Here is a 23,061-nt window from a genome sequence, read left to right on the forward strand (position 1 = left end):
CTACCCCTGCACCGAGCAGCCAGTTTTCTATTTCCTGTCTACAAATTCAACCACTCTAGGTATCCCCCATAAGGAGAAGCCTAGGATTTTGTCTTTTCATGACTGACTTAATTCACTCAGCAGTGTGTCTTCAAGTTTCATCCATGTTGTTGCTGGTGTCAGAATTTCCTCCTTTTTAAAAAAATTTTTATTTATTTATTTGACAGACAGAGATCACAAATAGGCAGAGAAGCAGGCAGAAAGGGGGGCAGGGAAGCAATGCGGGGCTTGACCCCAGGACCCTGAGATCATGACCCGAGCCGAAGGCAGAGGCTTAACCCATTGAGCCACCCAAGTGCCCCTTCCTCCTTTTTTTAGACTGAATAATATTCCCCTGTACACAGGGGAATTTTTTTTATTCATCCATCTGTTGACAGACTCTCTGATGGCTTCTGCCTTCCAGCTTCCATATCGTTGCTATGAACATGAGTGTGCAGATACCAGTTGGAGCCTTGCCTTCACTTTTTTGAGAGCCGTGAAAGAATGCCAGGAGCGGCAATCTTGGGTCACGCAGTGAGTCTGGGTTTCATTTCGATGAGACACTGCTGGGTGGTTTTCACTGTGGCCGCATCATTTTACCCCCACAGTCCTGGACAAGGGGGAATCAATGCTTTTTAAACTCATAACTTCTGAATGCCTTTTGCAAAAGTCTTGTGCTCTCAAGACCTGCATTTGTCTATTGACTTATTTACAGAAATATTTAGAATAAAATACTTTGCAGCTGGTGGAGGCGCCCTGAATCTAGGGCAGGCAGGCTCCTCTATTGCTGGGGGTCTCTCGTTCTTCTGACTGACTACGGAGGGAGGTGGGTGTGGGCAGGTATCTCTCCCTCGCTCTGTAGCGGGAGGGGAAGATAAGCACTGATGGGCAAGCCCCGGTGACCCAACTGTCCTCAGTAACAGAGACCCAGTCTCTTCCAGAATTCTTCTTGGCAGATTTGTGACTGTGTTCTCCAAGGTTGTCTCCAAACAGCGCCACCCAGAGGAATTCTGTTTACAATTTACTTTATCTTTGATCATCTTGTTGGATTCTCCTCTGATTTCCTTTGTCTGGTCTTCTAATTAATTGAATCTCAAGCCTTTTCATATTTTTGCCGATACATGTCTGAGAATTCCTCTGGGTTTCCTTGGACCCGGATCGTTCACATCCTAGGTAGGAATTTGCTTTTGGATGGACTTCTAGCAAGTGATGGCCATTCGATGAGGATCTGTGAGTTTTAATTGTTGTGACCCTTGGCAAGACAAGAGAAGTTTTTAATACCTGAAATATGTGGACCTGACTTTTGTCACTTAGGGTTTGGAAGAGGTGGCGGAAGAGGAAGGGGTGACACAGAGGTTCATTCTCATGGGATGGAGAGCCTCTGGAGTGTCGCCGTCATAGTTCTGGGAACCGATGATGCCTGAGGGTTCTCCGTGGATCCTTCTCTAGCTTCCCTTATGCCTTCTGAAAGGTCCCTCTTCCAAACAGGGCTGTAGCAAGGACTGGGACTTAGAGTGATCATGTGTGTAAGCGTGTGTGTGTCTGTCCTCTGTCCTCGCTGACACTGCTGAGTTCCTCTGCCGGATCTCTTTCCTCACAGCCTCTAAGTGTGGAAGTGCTCGGACTTCAGATCTTAGAGCTCTTCTCTATTCTATCTACAGTCATTCCCTAGGGGATTTCTCCCCTTCCTTGCATTAAACAGATCATTATGCTAATAACTCCCCTTTTGTCCTATTCTTAAAACCCTGCATTTGTTTATCCAACTTCCAACTTGTTATCTCAAATTGGATATCTGAGAAGAATGCTGAATTCAAGGTAATGAAGACCAAACTCTTCATTTTTTCCACCCAAGTCAATTTTCACCGTTTTTCTTTCCTAGCACTGTAAATGCCCCCTTACCAGTAGCGCAGGCCAACGTTCTTTCATCTTGAGCTTTTCATTCTCAACCATACATCCAATCCAATCTGCAAATCCTGCCACTCTTGTGTCCTAATGTCTATCTTCACTGCCTCCCAAGCAGGCCCCTGCTTCCAGGCTTGCCCCTTCACAGGGTTCCCAAGATTGTCCATTCATCATATCACCTCTGTGCTCAGACCTTTTTTTTTTTTTTTTTCAAAGACTTTACTTATTTATTTGACAGAGAGAGAGATCACAAGTAGGCAGAGAGGCAGGTAGAAAGAGAGGAAGGGAAGCAGGCTCCATGCTGAGCAGAGAGCCCATTGCGGGACTTGATCCCAGAACCCTGAGATCATGACCTGAGCCGAAGGCAGTGGCTTAACCCACTGAGCCACCCAGGCGCTCTGTGCTCAGACCTTTAAGGGCTTCTCATTTTATTCCCAGAACCAAACTCAAAGTCTTTGTCATGACCTGAGCGCCCCAGAAGGCTCTACACGATCTGTCTCCGGCTGCCCCTTCCGTCTTATCTCATCCTGCTCTTGCCCCTCGTCCTCCACTGTATCTACACTGGACTTCAGACATTCTTCATACTCAGTACTCCTACCTCAAAATCTTAAACCTTGCTTTCCCCTACAGCTGGACTGCTCTTCTGTTTTGACATGGCTCATTCCCTCCCTGTATTCAGGTCTCTGCTCATCTACCATGTCCTCTGAGAGGCCTTGGCTCATGACCTTATGTGGAAAGTCACCCTGAACCCCCAACAATATGGTGGGTTGTACCATATGAAATGGCCATCTTTGTAGGTCAAAAATGGTAGAATAGTGTCAATTTCCATTGGCTCAACACACACACACACACACATAACATTATCATACTTACCTGTCATCCTTTAAGTATTTATGGTTTTATTGCTTATTTTTTGGCTTATTTGTCTCTTCCCTGGGAGGAAAATATCTTGAAGGCAGTGACCTAGAGAGCTCATTTCGAGACGGCACCTGTAACAAAGGGACATGGACTGATCACCATCTGCTGTACACCTCTCCTATCTTTGGCCGAACACTTTGGTAAATTAAGCTCAGTAGACTACTCTCTGTGCAGACATACTGGCATTTCTGGAGGCCGATCTCTTTCACTCCTTGCCAAGAGCCTTACTCTTCCATCCCCAGATTTCCATTTTTGAGATCCGGTCACCCCTCATATACTATTTTCTCTTTCAGATCATCTGGCTATGGGATCAGACTGCCCTTTCCTCTGAACTTCTGAGAGCTGTGTGCTGACTTTAGGATCCATATCAAAGCCTCCCCGAATGGTTTTTCTTGGACATTTTAACCCCCCATGTGAAAGATTCCCAGCCCCCCAGCTTCCTACACTTCTGCTTCAGTAATCAGTTTTTAGTTCTTCCTCCAAGGTCAGAATTAAATCTAGGAGGAAAGTTCCTTGTGTTTCTTTCTCTTCCTCTGCAAAATGAAATTATCAGCAAGACAAGGTCAAAAGTATACTGTATGTTCTGCTTTTAGAGAAATGAGATTTCCAGTTGAAACTCAGAGGGCTGGTAAGTTCCCATTATTGCTATGACTTGCAAATGTGTCAATTCTGTGATCTTTTTAGGAATATATTAATCAGAGCTCAGTTTTTTATTTATCTGAGGCTTTATATTCACTTATGTTATGCTAGGTGCTTTCCAAACCATTAACAGTGGATGGAACCTTCCACCACCAATATGACAATGTTTTAGACGTTCCCCAAGGAATGCACCCAAAGACTGTAACTTGAGTTCCTAATGATACTTGATTCAAAGTGGTTTTTGAATGACACTGTTAATAAAAAAAAAATTTTATGATATTTGTTGAAGGTGGTGAGACAGACTGTATCAAGGACCGTTATGAATGTATGGGGAGCACTGCAACGGGATTTCATGGTGGGAGAGAGAGACGGGACTCAACTCAGAATACAGGATGGGCAAGTGGGAAGCATGGTGAGGGTCAGTAGATAGAGAATTACTGAGAGGAAGATGTGGGGTAAGGGGGATTGGTCTGGCTAAACTGACCAAACTGAATTCCTGCTGAAGACAAATCAGGGTGACCAGACATCACCTGGGGGGTGCCGGAGGATGGGCAGCCAGATCAGATACCGAGGGTGGAAGGTTCTGGTTAAACTGAGTTAGTGGGGTGCTTGACAAAAGTAGATTTTTATAATGTGGTGCATGGATGGGTCTAGCAGAAGAATTTAGGAGGTTGAGTAGATCAGTGCCTCTTTGCCTCAGGTAGCAACAGGGAGTGAGAGGGAACAGCACCTAGAGGGGATCAAGGTTCTGGATTTGAGTCAAACATACTTGGTTTTGAATCCTAATGCTCTGTGTATTAGGAAAACAGAAACCAAGCCCGTAACTTTAACAGAAAAGGATTTAACCAGAAGAATTGGTTAAATGGATAGTGGAGATGGAGTATTAAAAAAAATACAACGAGGTCACGGAGGCACAGAGGGATGGTGACTTTAGGAGGCAGCAACTGCTGCAGGGCTAGTGGGGCAGAGAGAAAAGGACGAGGGTATTAGAACCTCAATGCTCGGAGCAGAGCCCTTTATAACTGGGACCCAGAGCTCTGGGTTGACTGACACTGGCATTTCTGAGGGGCCCGTCTGAGGATGTGGGAAGTCGTGAAAACCACAACAGGCGAGATGCTGACCCTACTGGGAAGCCAACGGGAGGCAGCAGTCCCTTCTCCTTTGCCCAGCCCGACCGTCTCCTGCTGGCCTGCCAACGAGGAGCCAGTGACAAAGCAGAAATGCCGCTTGCAGAGTCTGGCCTCAGCATCACAGAGAAGATGGGTTCTGAAGCAGAAAAAAAATCGCTTCCTAACCAGTCCAATGGCCTTACAGGCAGGACAGAAGCTCTCTGAGCCTCAATTCCTCTCCCTCGATCCTGCAGCCAGAGAGTGACAAAGGAAGGGAGAAAGAAAAAAAATGGAAAAAGGGAAGAAGAAAGATGAGAGAAGGGGTAGGAGGGATGGAAGGAAAGTGAGACGCACCCTGGGCTTGCATGGCTACATCTAGAGGGAGACTCCCCCCCCACGGAGGGGAGGGCTGAGGCTCTGTGGACCATCCCTGGTCCCCCCGGGGGAGACTTTTCCCCTTCGGAACAGATTACATGCTCCATGTACTTTTAATGACTCCTGGGTGTTGCTATGATTTCTGAAAAATCAAGGGAACCACTAAGAGTGGCTGGAGGTATGGGGTCATTTTCTAAGAAGTGAAGGCTCAGTGGCTTCGCAAAGGGTGGCAGCAGGAGGTCGTAATGAGTGAGACCACAAATTAATCCTGTCTTGTTTCTCCTTTAACTGTTTTTTTTTTTCCCCTTGTCTTTGGCGGGCGCTAGCAGCTGTTCCGACTGTGTAATTAAGTCATTTCTGAAAGAGCTGAGCAGCTGGGTCAGTACTGTATGTTCCAGTGATCATTGGCTGTCGGGCTGAAGCTTAAATTAATATTCTGAACAGTTATTGAATTTATGCTGCCCCATCTTCATGGAAACCAGCGACGGGAACGATACCGCTATTCAGGCTTCTACTTTCATCAACAAATTCAAGGAGGGATAAAATCCAGAGCCAGCCTGCTCTCTCCAGCCATAGTTCTTAGACTAGCTGTTGATGTGCAAAGTAGATAAGCCCAAATTGAGTCTGAGGAATTGGAAATGCAACTGTTGGCGGAGGCTGGACGGAGAGGCACTGCCCGGCCACATGGAGGTGTCTTTCTTGCCTTCCAGCCTCGTTTCCTTCCTGGAGAATAAACACAGATTCCCTATAATGCAAAAGGGTTACTTTTGGGAGGTGCAAATTGAAATTTGCTGGCTGTATAAACTTATGAAATTAGCTTCGCTGGTGGAAGAAATCTTAATTAAGGAACTGCTCTGAAATAAGGGAGAATAATATTTTTCAATATGTTCACCTTGGCACCAGCCACCGTCACTTTAATGATCTAATTTCTATTTTTCTTATTTAATGGATGACATTAGATTAGCTTTCCCAACAGTTTCATTTTCAAGTTAATGAAGTCAAAAGCTAAGTACATATAGTAGATCATTAGGGTTTCTGCCTAGAACCACCAAGATCCCATGGTCCTGGGTTCTGCTCTTTTGTGACAAGATAAGATTTATCAGAAAAATCAGTCCCACTTTTCATACTAAATGGCTGTGTCCTGTGTATGGGGAGATCATTGAACTATCAGAATTACAGAGGAAGCAGCGTCTCCTCCATGTCTGTAAATTTGCTCCAGTATTGGTTTTTCTGTGACTTTTCATACAAAGAATCGGACAAAAAGAAGAGATTTAATGTATGAAAATCAAAATTTGGGAATTTAAAAATTGATGTGTAGTAACCCAATTATATCAAGTGGTGGGGGACAGGGTTTTAAACATTTATTGAAGGTAGTAACAGGAGTAAAATTTAACTTCTTATAAAATCTTTTTTGTTTGTTGGTTTGAAGGTGAGGCTATACTCACCTTCTCTTCCATCAGTCTTCTTAAGGAAAGAGCACAGGATTTGGGGTCAAAGACCTTAGTTTGCTCATCTGCCATTTCCAGTCAAGATGGAGTAACAGGGAAGAGATTTATAATTCTCACCTAAAACCACTGACAGAAAGAAAGAGAAAAACAATGGTTTTCAAAAATATGGATATTAGAGGGCACCTAGGTGGCTCAGTGGGTTGGGCCACTGCCTTCGGCTCAGGTCATGATCTCAGGGCCCTGGGATTGAGTCCCGCATCAGGCTCTCTGCTCAGCGGGAAGCCTGCTGAGACATGATTTTTATATTTTATTTTTATTTTTTAAAATTTTATTTATTTATTTGACAGACAGAGATCACAAGTAGACAGAAGCAGGCACAGAGAGAGGAGGAAGCAGACTCCCCGCTGAGCAGATAGCCCGATGCAGGGCTTGATCCCAGGACCCTGAGATCATGACCTGAGCCAAAGGCAGAGGCTTTAACCCACTGAGCCACCCAGGCACCCCTCTGAGACATGTTTTTTTAAAAATGAGGTGAATCTTACAATCTGTGTAAAGTCAATGCAATCCTAAACAAAATCTCAGAAGCCTTTTCTGTAGAAATTGAAAAGCTGCTTCTGAAATTCACATGGAAATGCAAACAAACAAAACAACAACAAAAAAAAACACAACAAGAATATTCAAAACAAGTTTGAAAATGAAGAGCAAATTTGGAGGGCTTATACTACCTAATTTCAAGACTCATCATAAAGCTATAGTAATCAGACAGTCTGGTATTGACAGAAAGATAAATAGCGGAAAAGAACAGAGATTCTAGAAATAGAGTTACATATATCTGGCCAATTGATATTCAAAAAAGATGCAAAGAAAATCCAATGGAGAAAGGACAAATTTTTCAATAAATGGTGCAGGAACGACTGGATATCCATTTGCAAACAAACAAATAAGAAATTTGGTACACTCTCACATCATGCAAAAATCAGCCAAAATGGATCAGAGACCAAAAGTAAAACCCCAATCACAGAACTTCTAGGACACATAGAAAAAAATCTCTGAGACATAGGGTTAGGCAAAGACATCTTAGATACAGCACCCAAACCATGATCTATAAAAGACAAATTTTATAAATTCGACCTCATCAAAATTTAAAACATCCACTGTTCAAAAGACATTAATAGAAGGAAAAGACAATCTACAGAATGAGAAAAGTATTTGAAAAAATCGCCTATCTGATAAATACTCATGTCCAAAATAAATAAAGAACTCCTAAAACTCAAAAAGCAAACAACCCAATTTTTAAAAATGGGCAAAAGGTGCTCAAAGTGTAACACGCTAGATTGTGGTAGGTCTTGAGGACCAAGCTCCTGGACCTAGTTCAGTACTCTTTTTCCACAGTAATCTCTGCTGCTGGTTCCCTTGGCTAGACTGTGGCAGAGAGGCAATTAGATACTGGGTGTCTTAGCTCTCAGTGCTCTTGCCACGGTGCAAGGTAATTTTTTTAAAAACCACCATGAATTGGAATTAACTTATTAATTAGGGAAAAGGACACCTAGAGATAAAATCATACTAGCTGCAGGAAAAAATCCCTGTGGGCTGTACTCCCATGCCATGCATTCCCAGTTCAATCCCCAGTGTCTCTCTAGAGATGCATCCTCGGATTGCTACTGCCCCTGAACCAGAAGCCTGTTTAGAGCTTTACAGCAGGTAACTCCGGGGCTGGACTGGGAAGGCCTCCCTGGTGCATAACCGCTGTCATGGCGCCCTTCCACCACAAGATGGCACACAACTCTCTTCTTTTGGGAGGGAAGTCTGCGCCGCAGCCAAGTCTGAAACGACGCATATTTCAAATCAGTGGAAGATGCATTTATTTTTAAAACTGACTTTCTTTTTTTAAAAAATAATTTATTTATTTATTTGACAGAGTGAGAGACAGCGAGAGAGGGAGCACAGCAGGGAGAGTGGGGGAGGGAGAAACAGGCTTCCCGCAGAGCAGGGAGCCTGATGTGGGACTCGATTCCAGGACCCTGGGATCACAACCTGAGCCCAAGGCAGACACTCAACAACTGAGCCACCCAGGTGCCCCGCACTTATTTTTAAAAGTTGCCCCCTTCACTCTGAAAAATGGCTGGGACAAAACGACGAGCACAGAAGGAGATTCTGCTTGCCGGAGAGGTGATGGGAGAAAGGAGGCTGCGACTGAGGGTCTCCTCAAGACTTGACCTTCACGTTCCTGAATTCCTCTTCTACTTCCCATAGAGACCTGTGTTCCTGATCTCTTTTCCCATAATGACGAGGACACATGTTTCACGCTTCTCTCCGTGTTCTCTGCTGCTGACCATCCACTTCGGACATTACTTGCTGCTGTTGGGATGCCAGTCCAGGCACAGAGAGTCGATGTTATTCTGTGTCTCACCTGGAATACAACCAGGCCTGGGTGGCAGCCCTGCCCCTCCTCCAAGCTGCAGCTCCACACAGCCCCCTGCTGACAGGACCACCATCTTCCTTCCAGATCCCTCCTCCTCACTGAGATCCATCAGCTGGCAAAAGGCATATTATGGAGCCGAAAGTCATTTGTAATGCCTCCGGAAGAGCTCATACATCTCACTCAAAGAGAGGAGAGATCCTAAAGTAAGAGAAGCCTGGCACTTCAATCCCATGTCATCATTATTCCTAGGAAGTCTTGAGGAAATGTGGTTCAGACAAATCATTGCAATTTAAACCCAAGCGGGTGGGAAGGGCGAGTTTGAGATGCTCTCCAAAGGCTGAGTGGAAGTTAGCTAGTTCTAGGTGGGCAGAGGTTTGGGGTTGGCAGGAGGGAAAATGTTCTCCACAGACACGACCACATGCAGGCCTGAGGTGAGGAACAGCAGACACAAGCAGTGTGCCCAGGTTGTTCTGTGGTACTAGAGACTGAAATGCAGAGAGTCACTGAGGAAGCCGCCCCGTGACAGGTGGATGCTAGACACAAGGGCCCGATGTTCCCTAGTCAACGGCTGGGCCTCTGGCTCTGAGGGATGGACTGAACCCCTGACGAGTTTGACGAAGACGGTGTATGATTTAAATAAATCATTCTATCCCTGAGGTGAAGGACAGATTAAGGAAAGATATTCCTGAATTCTGGGAAAGTGGTTGGGAAGCCATTGTGTTAATTCAGGCGGGAGAGGATGTGGGCTGAGCCTGGTCGGTGGTGAAAGCGTAAAGAGGAGCACCGACTGAGAAGGCTCCTGCAGGAGACTCCGTCAACCAACTGCACATGAGGCATCAGGGCGACTCCTAAGTGTCTGGCTTACAAGAGTAAGGAGCTGTGGCTTCAGGAGGAAAAGCTGATTTGGAAGGAAGGGGACAAAATAGGATTTGGGTTTGTTGAGTCTAGAGTGCTCAGGGGACATCGAGCTGGAGATGACCAGTGGGCAGGTAGTGATAGCCGAAACCTGGTCAAGGGCCTAGAGCAGCGGTATTTACTGGGAGATGGCAACAGAGAAGTGTGGTTAAAACCAGGACGGAGGGTGAGACGGTCCTGGAATCGAGTGAAGAGGAAGGAAAGCAGTGGGTTACAGCCGATTCCTTTTAACATTGACAGTGAAGGGATAAGAAGCAGACGAGAAGTTAACGGAAAGAGAAATCCATCCAGGAGACAGCAAGGGAATGGCAGAGAGGTGTAAGTCGAAGCAGGAAAGGGCTTTGACTCCAAATGATTAGTAGGAAGGAGTCCATGGTTTCAGTGCAGCCGAGAGGCCCAGCAAGATTGGGACTGTGGCCTCTCCACACTGCTTGGTGGCAGGGAGGTTGCAGAAGGCTGAGGGGCTGGACTGGAGAGCCAAGGGAAGCTGAGAAAGTGAAGACAAAGAGAGAAGATAGCATTTTGGGTGGCACCGGCTGAGAAAGGGAAAGAGAGGAGGGAGATGGGGTGGTGACTGTGGGGTGAGCAGCTGGCCGGGCTGAACCGAATATAGGAAAAGAACCTTCTGTTATTCGCTTGATTTTAAAGTATGTGCATTTTTTAATTTTTTACTTTTTATTTTAAAATCATTATAGATTCCCAGGAAGTTGCAAAAACAGGGCAGAGAAGCTCTAGGTACCCACCACCCAGATTCACCCACAAGGAACATCTTAGGTTGCGGAAGTTGAGAGTCTCCAAACCAGGAAATTGACATTGACATTGACAAGTAGACCTTATTCAAATGATAACAGTTTTTACAGGCACTTAGTGTGTCTGACTAGTTCTGTGCAACTTCATCATCGGCCTGGGTTTGTGTCACCCCCACCATCGAATACAGAACTGTTCCGTCACCACAAAGAACTCCATCATGGTACCCCAACCCCAGAGACCACGAATCATTATAACTGTCATTTTGAAAATATGATAGAAATGGCACCATAGAGTATATAACATTTAGAGATCAGCTTTTGTTCACTCAGCCTAACGTCCTAGAGACCATCAGTGTTGTTGTAAATATCAAGAGTTTGTTTTTAATTACTGGATAGTATCCCATTAGATGGAAATACCACTCAGTTCAGCCATTCACTTCTTTGAAAGACATCTGTGTTGTTTTCAGTTTGGGCCTCTTACACAGAAAGGTGCTGTGGACATTGTGTGGTAGTAGGGCAGAGGTTTGGGGGATGTTCATTTACATTTCTCTGGCATATTTGCCATTTTTGTATCATATGGTAAGTGTATGTCTACTTTTATAAGAAACTACCAATTGCTTTCCAGAAGAGTGTACCATTTTGCATTCCCACTAGCAATTTTTGAGCGATCCAATTGTTCCATATCCTCACCAGCATTTGGTATTGTCTGTATTTTTTATTTTAGCATTTCTAATGGGTACAAGACATAGGGTGCTTTTATTGTGTTGTGTTGTATTTGTTTGCAGGTTTGCTACCAAAAGGTGAGCCTCTGACAAGTTCATGGGCTGAAGGGAAGGAATGAGCAGAGATAAGGAATTGAGGGTCTAGGAGAAAGGAGATGAGTGAACGTGGTCTAGAGGAGAAGGAAGGAAGATGGGAGTGGAATGAACTTTGGCAGCAAGATGTGTGCCTTATTCTCTGACCCTGGAGGAAAGAATGTCAGGATGGCTAAAAGTGGGTAGGGAGAAGCTGTAAGTGAGAGTTTAAGAAGTTGACTCTAAGCAACACAGCAGCAGAAGCAAGATGAGAAGTGGAAGGCCCTGGAGATCATTATCACCTGGGGAAGAGCCTGGGCACTGGATGCTGGTACCAGGGCTGCCCAACCCCCTCACCAGCTACGTGACCTGGGGCACGCTATCTGATCCCCCCAAATACTCCATGTCCTCATTTATAAAATGGGGATGATAATAGGCCCTCCTTCCTAGGGTTATCGTGAGACTCGTGTAAGGTTCTATGCATGCTGTGAATGGAGAGTGGCAGTGAAGATGGTCACACAGCAAATCAAAGAATTAAATATGCCAGGGAAATTCATGGTCCAACTAGTTGGATAATTTTTGGTGTATATGTCTTTCTACTACCTCCCACAAGGCTGAAAATAACTTGAGCGTACTTTTCTTTGTCTTCCTAGCATCAAGTGCCATGCCTTCTTCCTAGAGGGCTCTCAGTAAAATTTGTGAAATTGACTGAATAAATGAGTTGCAGTCAACCGGAAAACAGCTCAGACTCCTTGACCCTCAGGCTGCCCTCCCCTGCAGCACACTATCCCTGGGTGGAGGGGGACGAGGTGAGAGGCTCTCACGTCTGTGCTTGCTAGCCTGCTACACCAATCTTTCTCTGGGACCACCAGATGAAAGAATAATGATTCCTCGAATTGGGCTCTATAATTCAGTTCTGAAAATGCAAAAGCATATTACTTAGGATTAAAGTCAAGTGATCTATTTCTGTTGGTTACAACTTACGGAGAATTTAAAAAGGAAAAGCAGAGGGGTGCCTGGGTGGCTCACTCCATTAAGTGTCTGCCTTGGGCTCAACTCATGATTCTGGGGTGATGGGTTCAAGCCCCACGTCGCTTCGGGTTCCCTACTTAGCGCCGGGGTGGGGAGGGGGCTGCTTCTCCCTCTGCCCCTCCCTCTGCCCCACCCTACCTCCTGCTCTCTCTCTCTTTCAAATAAATAAATAAATAAAATCTTAAAAAAAAAAAAAAAGGAAAAGGAGAGAAAGATTGTCAGAGAGATTTCTTTGAATTACCTGTTTTTAGGACCGTCTCGCCTTCTGAAAAGGACCAAACTTCAGCTAGTTCAACAGTGCAGAGTCAGAGGGCTTAGTAGGCGGCTGGGAGCCGGAGAAGGCAGAGTTGGGGGGTGGCGGAGGGGTAGTGGGGCCAGCTGGCTGGTCCTCAGTGGGTTCAGGTGCGCAGTGTGGGGGAGGGGCTCAGACCAGCCAGGCTCACCAGGGAAGGGCAGCGGCCAGAAGAGCGGCGGCCACAGCACACCTGTGTCTGGTCGCATTTTTTAAACCTTGGTCTTCGCCCCAACCTTTAAAAAAATGATTGTAAAAACACCCAGCTTCCGGTCCATGTCTTCTCTCTCTCTCCTCCATCGCTCGGATAAGATATGGGGCTAACTAACAAGGGGCCTGCAGACGTTCCAGGGGCAGCGGCTCCAGCAAGATGAGTGAGCCACCGAGGCAACACAGGAATTTGGAAAATCCGTGAACTGCATACCACCCCCCGCCCCCGCCTCAAATCCTTCCAGTCTTGGCAATTGCGCCCCCGCAAGCACAGGTGGAGTGTAACTTTTTCCCCCCTGAACCTCCAGGAGCCCCAAGCCCTGGGTCCTTCCTGCCGAGCCACTCGCTCTAACCGCCAGGGGGCAGGCTGCGGCCAAGAACGCGCTGGGACACCCCGAGGCTGAGCTCGGGGCCCCGCTCTCCCTCCCGCTCCGCCCCGCCAGCCGGGCGGACAGCGCCCCCAGACTCAGCCCAGCGCGTCCCGCACTGGCCTGTGGGATTCCTTCCCCATTTGTCACAGAGGCTGCCCGGGAGTTGAATTAGGCCCGCGAGGGAATCATTCCTGCATATCCATTTGAGTTTGGGAACCACGCACCTAAGAATTACGTGGGGGTGGGGGGAGACAGCGCTTATTCCGGGTCCTGATTCTGGAGGCTGACTCTGGGTGGGGGGTTTGGGCCCAAGAATCTGCATTGTATGCAACCTTTTTGAGGGTTCTGAGACAGGTGGTGCAGGAACACACTTTGACTAGACAGTGCCTTAAGCGGTTCAAACCAGGACAATCCATTCATGCAGGGATTTGGCTTTGTGTCTAGCCCAGGACTTAAGCAGGTCGATGGGATGAGGCGTCAGATGCGTGGTCTCCCGCCACGTGAAAGAACGCCCAAGACCGGGCTGAAGGAGGCTGAGGATGAAGGGAAATTCTTACTACTGGTCCCAGATGAATACTGCTGCTCGCCCAGCCCTGTCCTGATGTCCTTCACGCCCTCTGTTCCTTCTGACCATTTCTGGGCACTGGTTTCCTTATGTCATCCTCTTCGATGTGCCTTCCTCCTCCTCATTGCTCAGAAAAAGCATCCTGGATTAGAGGCCGCTAAACCCTCTGCTCAGGATAATGCTTGCTGTCCTTCATTGGTGCTAAGACACAATCTACCACATGAGCCTCTTGATGGACTAACAGCTCTTCAGGGAGAAGTGGGAGTGAGATAGGGCATCAGATATGATCATCGGTCCAGTCCCCGACCAATACAAAATGTGTTTGAGAATTGAGGAAGGTTTCTTCTTCTCATGATCGAATGTTACTTTATTCGTTCAACTCAAATTCATAGAGAACCTTGGGGAGGGGTGAGTGAGGTTTCTAATGTCACCCTCACGGTGTTGCTACCATGGTGTAGGAGGCAAGAGATGAGAGCATAATAAGTGAATCAGTGAATCACAAGTTGGAGATTGTGACCAGTGCTAGGAAAGAAAGAAATAGGGTGATATAGCAGAGACGCAACGGAGGGGCCAATTTCAGTTGGGTGTTCAGGGACGAACTTTCTGAGGACGGGTCACAGAAATGTGGTTGGAAAGAAGAGAAGGACCTAAAGTGGAACATTCCAGGTAGAGAGTGCTTTCTTGTAGTTTCAACCAAGTCCACCAGGTGCCTTGGCCCATGGTGGTGAAACTTGCTCTCATTGCTTAACTCAGCGTTTTCCGGAACACCCTTTTTGAGTCACGTGATACTACTTGGTGAGGATGCGGGTGTGAACGAGAATGCCGTGGCTTCTTCCCTCCTAAAGTTTATAACCTGGTGCAATTCTTAATGATAAAGCTCTGCTGAGGCTCAGTTCCTAAGTTTGCCATTAATCTTCGTTATAGAAGATTTATTTTAGATTTTGGTTTAGTGTGGCCCTGCTGGGGAGGCCTTTGTGACTGCAAATACCAAAATCCAATGGGGAAATCATCCCCGGGGATTGGGGGTGGGGGTTGTCCCAAAAACCTGAATGGGATGTCTGGTGGCACAGATAAAAAAAAAAAGTCCAGCCATCACAGCCTGCCCATTTTGAGGGGGGGCGGGGGGGCTTTTCTTGACTCTCTAGCCTTCCCTTCATAACCATCGCATCTCACCAGTTCTGGGTAAGAAGACAGATTGGGTTCCCAAAGCAGAGCAGGAATCTTTCATCACTGAATCCCGCCAGTTCCGGCACTTGCATTTGGGGCGTCATCTATTGGTGTTGAGCAGAAGCGCAACGGCTGGGGCGGCCCCCACTTCCCAGACCTTGGAGGCTGTCAAAGGGGGGAGAACGATTTGTGCTTGAACCTCTCAGTGGCCTTTCTGAATTTCTCACCGAAGATAAACAATGCTCTAGAAGTGGCAACAATCTATAGGAGCTCTTTGCTCCCACCCTTCCCAGGAAGCCTCTGCTTCTCCTATAGCATGAATTTGCAACTGCCAGATGCTGTCAACCCTCCCTGGCAAAAAGAGTTTTCCCCTGGGTTTCAGAAAGATCCTACTGCATCTGAATTGCTACTGAAGAAGGAAGAAGAGAAAGCTGAAGTAAGAGAGGACTTCCCTGGGGCCCCAGGCAGGAGTGGTCTGGAATGGTTTGGAAGCAGCAGAGCAGGGCCTCTAGGGGACGATAGAGGAATGAGTGGGCACTGCAGAATCCTGAGCCTCCCCTCTACAGGTTCTGATGGGCTGGTGGCTTTTTTGGCCTGGAAATAAATCTGTCTTTTAAAAAAAAGCTTCTTTGGAGCTTCTGAGACTTATTCAGGTTTGTGGACACTTGACCGAGGGCATAGACCCATCAACAGTCTTCTACTTACAGTCATCTCCCATGCTGACATCCTCTGTGTCTCCACCCACTCCCTCTGCATGCAAGGCCTCAGGTTCGTTTTCTGCCCCACTTTTTGTCTTAGCCCCTGGAGGCCGGGGGCTGAAACCTGAGTCAGCCCCAATCCCATGCCAGGTGGAGCAATTGACTTGAGCCATTTCAATAAAGGCTTTAAGTTACCAGACACCCATCTGCTGGCTGTTCTCTCCAAGGAAACAGGAGCCAGATCGCTTTCACTGGGCATCGACCCCACATGTCCCAATGTGCAGGGAGAAAGGGAGATTCATCCCGGCCTTCTGGTGCTTTCACTACAAACAACTCCCATGTGGTTGCCTGAAGTCTTCTTCATTAATAGCCCAACACCTCCCAGAATAGCCTGCAGGCGTTGTCAGAAAGAGTTCAAGCCCAGAGGAACAGCCTCCCTCTTCCCTTCCACCTCTTGGGTTGGTGCCCACATTGTGTTCTGTTCATTGGAGATCAACTTAACAGCCCACTCCTCAAAACAAAGCCTGACTCCCCACCCTTCTTGCTTGTATGTGCTGATCCTTTTCTCTTTATGGTCTCTGGGAACCCAGGGTTCTTTGCTAGTGACTGAAATCAGTTTTATTTTCTTAAAAAGAATTTTTAAAGTAATAGATCTATAAAGCCTCTAACAAAAAAGAGCAGTTTCCTCTTCCCTCCCCAGACGCTAACACTTTGAGTTCTTGAGGTGGTTCTAGAAGAAAAGTATTTGCCTCCATATTTTCAAGTAACATTCTTGTAATACTGGTATACTGTTTTGTTTTTTTTTTTTTTTCAATTTAGGATATTATCTGTCAGCTTCCTATTATGGAAGATAAGATACCACTTAGTATACCCAGTCACTCTCCCTCTTCTAAGACTAGAGGTTCTCTGGACCTAAGAGAGCTTAAAAAGAAAGTCTTTTAAATATTGAAAGAGAAGTGCTCTTCAGTACTATACCCAGCAAAGATCTCTTTCGAAAACAAAAATGAAATAAAAACTTTTTTTTAAGGCTTGGCAATAATTTTATTTTTAGATTTATGGACATCAGAATATTCCTGTGGCAGAAATAAAATTTAACAGATAACCATACATACCTATGTTTCAACATGTAAATTATACATTTGCATTTCTTCCCAAAACTTGGTTTCAGCATCAGAACTGAAATAAAAATTTTTTAAAAAGATTTTATTTATTTATTTGACAGACAGAGATCACAAGCAGGCAGAGAGGGAGGCAGAGAGAGAGAGAGAGAGAGAGAGGGAAGCAGGCTTCCTGCGGAGCAGGGAACCCGATGCGGGGCTCGATCCCAGGACCCTGAGATCATGACCCGAGCCAAAGGCAGCAGCCTAAACCACTGAGCCACCCAGGTGCCCCTGAAATAAAAATTTTTGTAGGCTTACAAAAGCTGAAAGAATTCAACACCAATAGATGTGTATAAGAAATGTCAATGGAAATCTTTCAGGCAAAAAGAAAATGCCAGATGAAAAAATTTATTTGCACAAAAAATGAAGAGTACCAGAAGTGGGAAATATGTGGGTAAATATAAAACACATTTTTTTTTCATATTTTAAGTCTCCTTTTAAAAATAACTGACCATTTAAAGCAAAAATAAAAACAATGCTTTGAAGTTTATAACATATGTAAAAAGTCAAATGTGCCACAACTGCAAAGGACCAGGAAAAGGAAGCAAGTATTCTGTTGTAAGTTTCTTATACTATATTTGAAGTGGTATAATATTATTTGCAGGTGGATTATGAGAGTCTAAGATGTATACTATAAACTTTAAAGCAACCACTACAAAACAAAACAAGAAGCATTAGAGAGAAAATGAAATAAAAATTTTTAAGGCCAAAGAAGGCAAAGAGGAACAAAGGAACAAAGAAGAGAACAAGTAAAAACAAATAGAATGTTGGTACATTTAAACCCAATCATACCAATAACCAATTAAATGTAGAATTCACTGAAGACATTTATTTACAAGGGATAGGCCATAACTTTTTAAAATACAGACACGATAAGGACATTTTTTTCCAGAGACAAAAAAACCCCATAGAATTCCTGTTATTAATGAGAGTGATGAAGGTTAGCAAGATGGCAGAGGAGTAGGAGACTAAATTTCATCTAGTCCCAGGAATTCAGCTAGATAGTTCTCAAACCACTCTGAACACCCATGAACTCAACAAGCGATTGAAGAAAAGAATAGCAGCAACTCTATGAATGGAAAAGTGACTGACCACTTTCTAGAATTTCCAGGTCTCTTCTGATTTGTTTAGTGTATTTTTTTCTGGAGTCATTGCTACCCTTTCAGCAGTTTGTTCTCTCGTCCATCTATTCTTCTTTGGACAAAATGACAAAACAGAAAAACTCATCTCAAAAACAAAAGAACAAGAGGCAGTACCAACTACCAGGGACTTAATCAATATGGACATTAGTAAGATGTTGGAACCAGAGTTCAGAATAACAATTATAAAGATACTAGCTGGGCTTGAAAAAAGCATAGGAAATACCAGATAATCCTTTTCTGGAGAAATAAAGTCTAACCAAGTAAATATCAAAAAGGCTATTAATGAGGTTCAATAAAAAATGGAGGCTCTAACTACTAGGATAAATGAGGCAGAAGAGAGAATTAGTGATATAGAAGACCACATGACAGTGAATAAGAAGTTGAGAAAAAGAGAGACAAATAACTACTGGATCATGAGGGGAGAATTTGAGAGATAAATAACACCATAAGATAAAACAATATTAGAATAACTTGGATCCCAGAAGAAGAAGAAAGAGAGAGGGGCAGAAGATATATTGGAACAAATTATAATGGGGAACTTCCTAATTTGGGAAAGAAAACAGCCATTGAGATCCAGGAGGCACAGAGAACACACCTCAAAATCAATAAAATAGGTCAATACCCCAACATCCAATAGTAAAAGTTACAAATCTCAGAGACAAAGAGAAAATCCTGAAGGCAGCATGGTAAAAGAGATCTATAACTCATAATGGGAGAAACATTAGACTGGCAGCAGACGACCTATTCACAGAGACCTGGCAGGCCAGAAAGGATAGGCATGATATATTCAGAACACTAAATGAGAAAAATATGCAGCCAAGAATACTATATCCAGCTATTGAAAATAGAAGGTGAGATAAAAAGCTTCCAGGACAAATAGAAATTAAAAGAATTTGCAAATACCAAACTAGCCCTATAGGAAATATTGAAAGGGGTCCTCTAAACAAAGAGAGAGTCTAAAAGTAACATAGACCAGAAAGGAACAGAAACAATATACAGTAACAGTTACCTTACAGACAATACAATGGAACTAAATTCATATCTTTCAATAGTTACCTGGAATGTAAATGGGCTTAAATGCCCCCAATCAAAAGACACAGGGTATCATACTGGATAAAAAAACGAGACCCATCAATATACTGTCTGCAAAAGACTCATTTTAGACGCAAAGACACCTCCAGATTTAAAGTGAGTGGGTGGAAAAAAATTTACCATGCTAATGGAAATCAAAAGAAAGCTGGCGTGGCAATCCTAATATCAAACAAATTAGATTTTAAACCAAAGACTATAGTAAGAGATGATGAAGAACATTACATCATAAAGAGTGTCTAACAAGAAGATCTAAAAATTTTAAATATCTATGCCCCTAACATGGGAGCAGCCAATTATATAAAACAATTAATAACAAAACCAAAGAAACACATTGACAATAATGCAATAATAGTAGGGGGCTTTAACACCCCCCTTACTAAAATGGACAGTTCATCTAAGCAAAAGATCAACAAGCAAATAAAGGCTTTAAATGACACACTGGACCAAATGGACATCACAGATATATTCAGAACATTCCATCCCAAAGCAACAGAATACACATTCTTCTCTAGTGCAAATGGAATATTCTCCAGGATAGATGACATCCTGGGTCCCAAATTAGGTCTCAATCAGTATCAAAAGATTGGGACCATTCCCTGTATATATTTAGACCACAATGCTTTGAAACTCGAACTCAACCACAAGAGGAAAGTTGGAAAGAACTCAAATACATGGAGGCTAAAGAGCATCCTATTAAAGAATGAATGGGTCAACCAGGAAATTAAAGAAGAATTTTAAAACTTCATGGGAACAAATGAAAATGAAAACAACTGTTCAAAATCTTTGGGGCAGAGCAAAGGTGGTCCTGAGAGGAAAGTATATAGCAATACAAGCCTTTCTCAAAAAACAAGAAAGGTCTCAAGGGCCTAAAAGAGTTGGAGAAAGAACAGCAAATAAAGCCTAACTACAGTAGGAGAAGAGAAATAATAAAGATTGGAGCAGAAAACCAATGAAATAGAAGCCAAAAGCACAGTAGAACTGATCAACGAAACTAGGAGCTTGGTCTTTGAAAAAATTAATAAGATTGATAACCCCCTGGCCAGACTTAGCAAAAAGAAAAGAGAAAGGACCCAAATTAATAAAATCATGAATCAAAGAGGAGCAATCACAGCCAACACCAAGGAAATAAAATTATAAGAACATATTATGAGCAACAATACACCAGCAAGTTTGATAATCTGGAAAAAATGGATGCATTCCTAGAGATGTATGAACTACCAAAACTGAACCAGAAAGAAATAGAAAACCTGAACAAACCCATAACCAGTAAGGAGATTGAAGCAGTAATGAAAACTCTCCCAACAAACAAGATTCCTGGACAAGACAGCTTCCCAGGGGAATTCTACCAAACATTTAAAGAAGAATCAATACTTACTCTCCTGAAACTGTTCCAAAAAATAGCAATGAAAGGAAAACTTCCAAATTCATTTTATGAGTCCACCATTACCTTGATCCCAAAATCGGACAAAGACCCCATCAAAAAGGAGAATTATGGACCAATATCTTTGGTGAATGCAGATGCAGAAATTCTCACCAAAATACTAGCCAACAGGACCCAATGGTACATTAAAAGGATTAGTTACCATGACCAAGTTGGATTTATTCCTGGGCTGCAGGGTAGGTTCGACATGCACAAATCAATCAATGCGATACACTACATTAATAAAAGAAAGAACAAGAACCACTTGATAGTCTTAATAGATGCAGAAAAAGCATTTGACAGAATACAGCATCCTTTCTTGATTAAAATTCTTCACAGTGTAGGGATAGAGGGTACATACCACAATATCATAAAAGCCACTGATGAAAAACCCAGAGTGAATATCATTCTCTGTGGGGAAAAACTGAGAACTTATTCCCTAAGTCAGGAACATGGCAGGACTATCCACTACCACCATTGCTATTCAACATAGTATTAGAAGTCCTAGCCTCAGCAATCAGACAACAAAATGAAATCAAAGGCATCTGAATCAATTTAGCAAAGAAGTCATGCTCTCACTCTTTGCTGATGATATGATACTTTATGTGGAAAACGTAAAAGACTCCACTCCAAAACTGCTAGAACTCATACAAAAATTCAGTAAAGTATCTGGATGTAAAATCAATGCATGGAAATCAGTTGCATTTCTATACACCAACAATAAGACAGAAAAAAATGAAATTAAGGAATCAATCCCCTTTACCATTGCATACAAAACCATAAGATACCTAGGAATAAATCTAACCAAAGAGGCAAAGAATCTGTACTCAGAAAACTATAGAATATTCATGAAAGAAACTGAGGAAGACACAAACAAATGGAAAAACATTCTATGCTCATGGATTAGAAGAGCAAATATTGTGAAAATGTCTCTTCTACCTAGAGCAATCTACATATTTAATGCAATCCCTATCAAAATACCATCAAGTTTTTTCAAAGAAATGGAATAAATAATCCCAAAATGCATGTAGAACCAGAAAAGACCCTGAATAGCCAGAGGAATGTTGAAAAAGAAAAGCAAAGCTGGTGATATCTCAATTCCAGACTTCAAGATCTATTACAAAGCTTTAATCATGAAGACAGAATGGTGCTGGCACAAAAACAGACACATAGATCAATGGAACAAAATAGAGAGCCCAGAAATGAACCCTTAACTCTTCGGTCAACTAATCTTCAACAAAGCAGGAAAGAATGTCCAATGGAAAAAAGATAGTCTCTTCAAGAAACGATGTTGGAAAAATTGGACAACCACATGCAGAAGAATGAAACTGGACCATTCCCTTACATCATACACAAAAATAGACTCAAAATAGATGAGCAACCTCAATGTGAGACAAGAATCCATCAAAACCCTTGAGGAGAACACAGGCAGCAACCTCTTCAACTGAAGCAATTTCTTCCTAGAAACATCGCCAAAGGCAAGGGAAGCAAGGGCAAAAATGAACTATTGGGACTTCATCAAGATCAAAAGCTTTTGCACAGCAGAGGAAACAGTCAACAAAACCAAAAGATAGATTGAGATAGATTGAGAAAAGATATTTGTAAATGACATATCAGATAAAGGGCTAGTATCCAAACTCTATAAAGAATGTATCAAATTCAACACCCAAAGAATAATCCAATCAAGAAATGCACAGAAGACATGAACAGACATTTCTTCAAATAGCCAACAGACACATGAAAAAATGCTCAACATTCCTCCACATGAGGGAAGTACAAATCAAAACTACAATGAGATACCACCTCACACCAGTCAGAATGGGTAAAATTAACAGGTCAAGAAAAGACAGATGGTGAGCATGCAGGGAAAGGGGAACCCTCCTACACTATTGGTGGGAATGCAAGCTGGTGCAGCCACTCTGGAAAACAGTGTGGAGGTTCCTCAAAAAGTTGGGAATAGAGATACCCTACAATCCAGGAATTGCCCCAGAGATACAAATGTAATGATCCAAAGGGGCATGTATACCTGAATGTTTATAGCAGCAGTGTCCATAATAGCCAAACTATGGAAAGAGCCCAGATGTCCATCTACAGATGAATTGGTAAAGAAGATGTGGTATATAGACACAATGGGATACTATGCAGCCATCAAAAAACCCTGAAGTCTTGCCATTTGCAAAGGCGTAGCTGGAACTAGAGGATATTATGTTAAGCAAAATAAGATAATCAAAGAAAGACAATTGGCATACGATCTCACTGATTTGTGGAATTTGAGAAACAAGGCAGAGGATGTAAGGGAAGAGAGGAAAAAATGAAATAAGATGAAACCGGAGAGGGAGACAAAAGATAAGAGTCTTAATCTAAGGAAACAAACTGAGGGTTGCTAGAGTTAAGGGGTGGGGGGAAGGGTAGGGGTTGGGTGATAGACATTGGGGAAGGAACGTGTTGTGGTGAGTGCTGTGAATTGTGTAAGACTGATGAATCACAGACCTGAAACAAATACATTATATGTTAATTTAAAAAATGGGTCGGGGGGGGGGAGATAGCAGTGAAGAATTGGTGATTTTTTTCTATAAAGGGCCAAAGAGTAAGTATGTTGGGCTTTGCAGGCCCTATGGTTTTG

The 23,061-nt window shown here is 43.6% G+C and overlaps 2 long non-coding RNA genes across 2 annotated transcripts; both read right to left on the reverse strand.

Moving 5' to 3' along the window:
* Nucleotides 1–788: 788 nt before the first annotated feature.
* On the reverse strand, nt 789–6,518 carry LOC309866996. Its single transcript, XR_014312913.1, has 3 exons — nt 6,407–6,518; nt 2,794–2,909; nt 789–1,270 (listed from the first exon to the last, which is right to left on the reverse strand). It is a non-coding gene; the product is annotated as an uncharacterized lncRNA (long non-coding RNA).
* Nucleotides 6,519–8,287: 1,769 nt separating this feature from the next.
* Nucleotides 8,288–13,086, reverse strand: LOC309866992. The gene is made up of 2 exons (XR_014312909.1): nt 12,563–13,086; nt 8,288–8,943 (listed from the first exon to the last, which is right to left on the reverse strand). It is a non-coding gene; the product is annotated as an uncharacterized lncRNA (long non-coding RNA).
* Between the last annotated feature and the right edge of the window lie 9,975 nt (nt 13,087–23,061).

This window comes from Mustela nivalis (genome assembly GCF_964662115.1).
Source record: "Mustela nivalis genome assembly, chromosome: 6".
Classification (NCBI taxonomy): Eukaryota; Metazoa; Chordata; class Mammalia; order Carnivora; family Mustelidae; genus Mustela; species Mustela nivalis.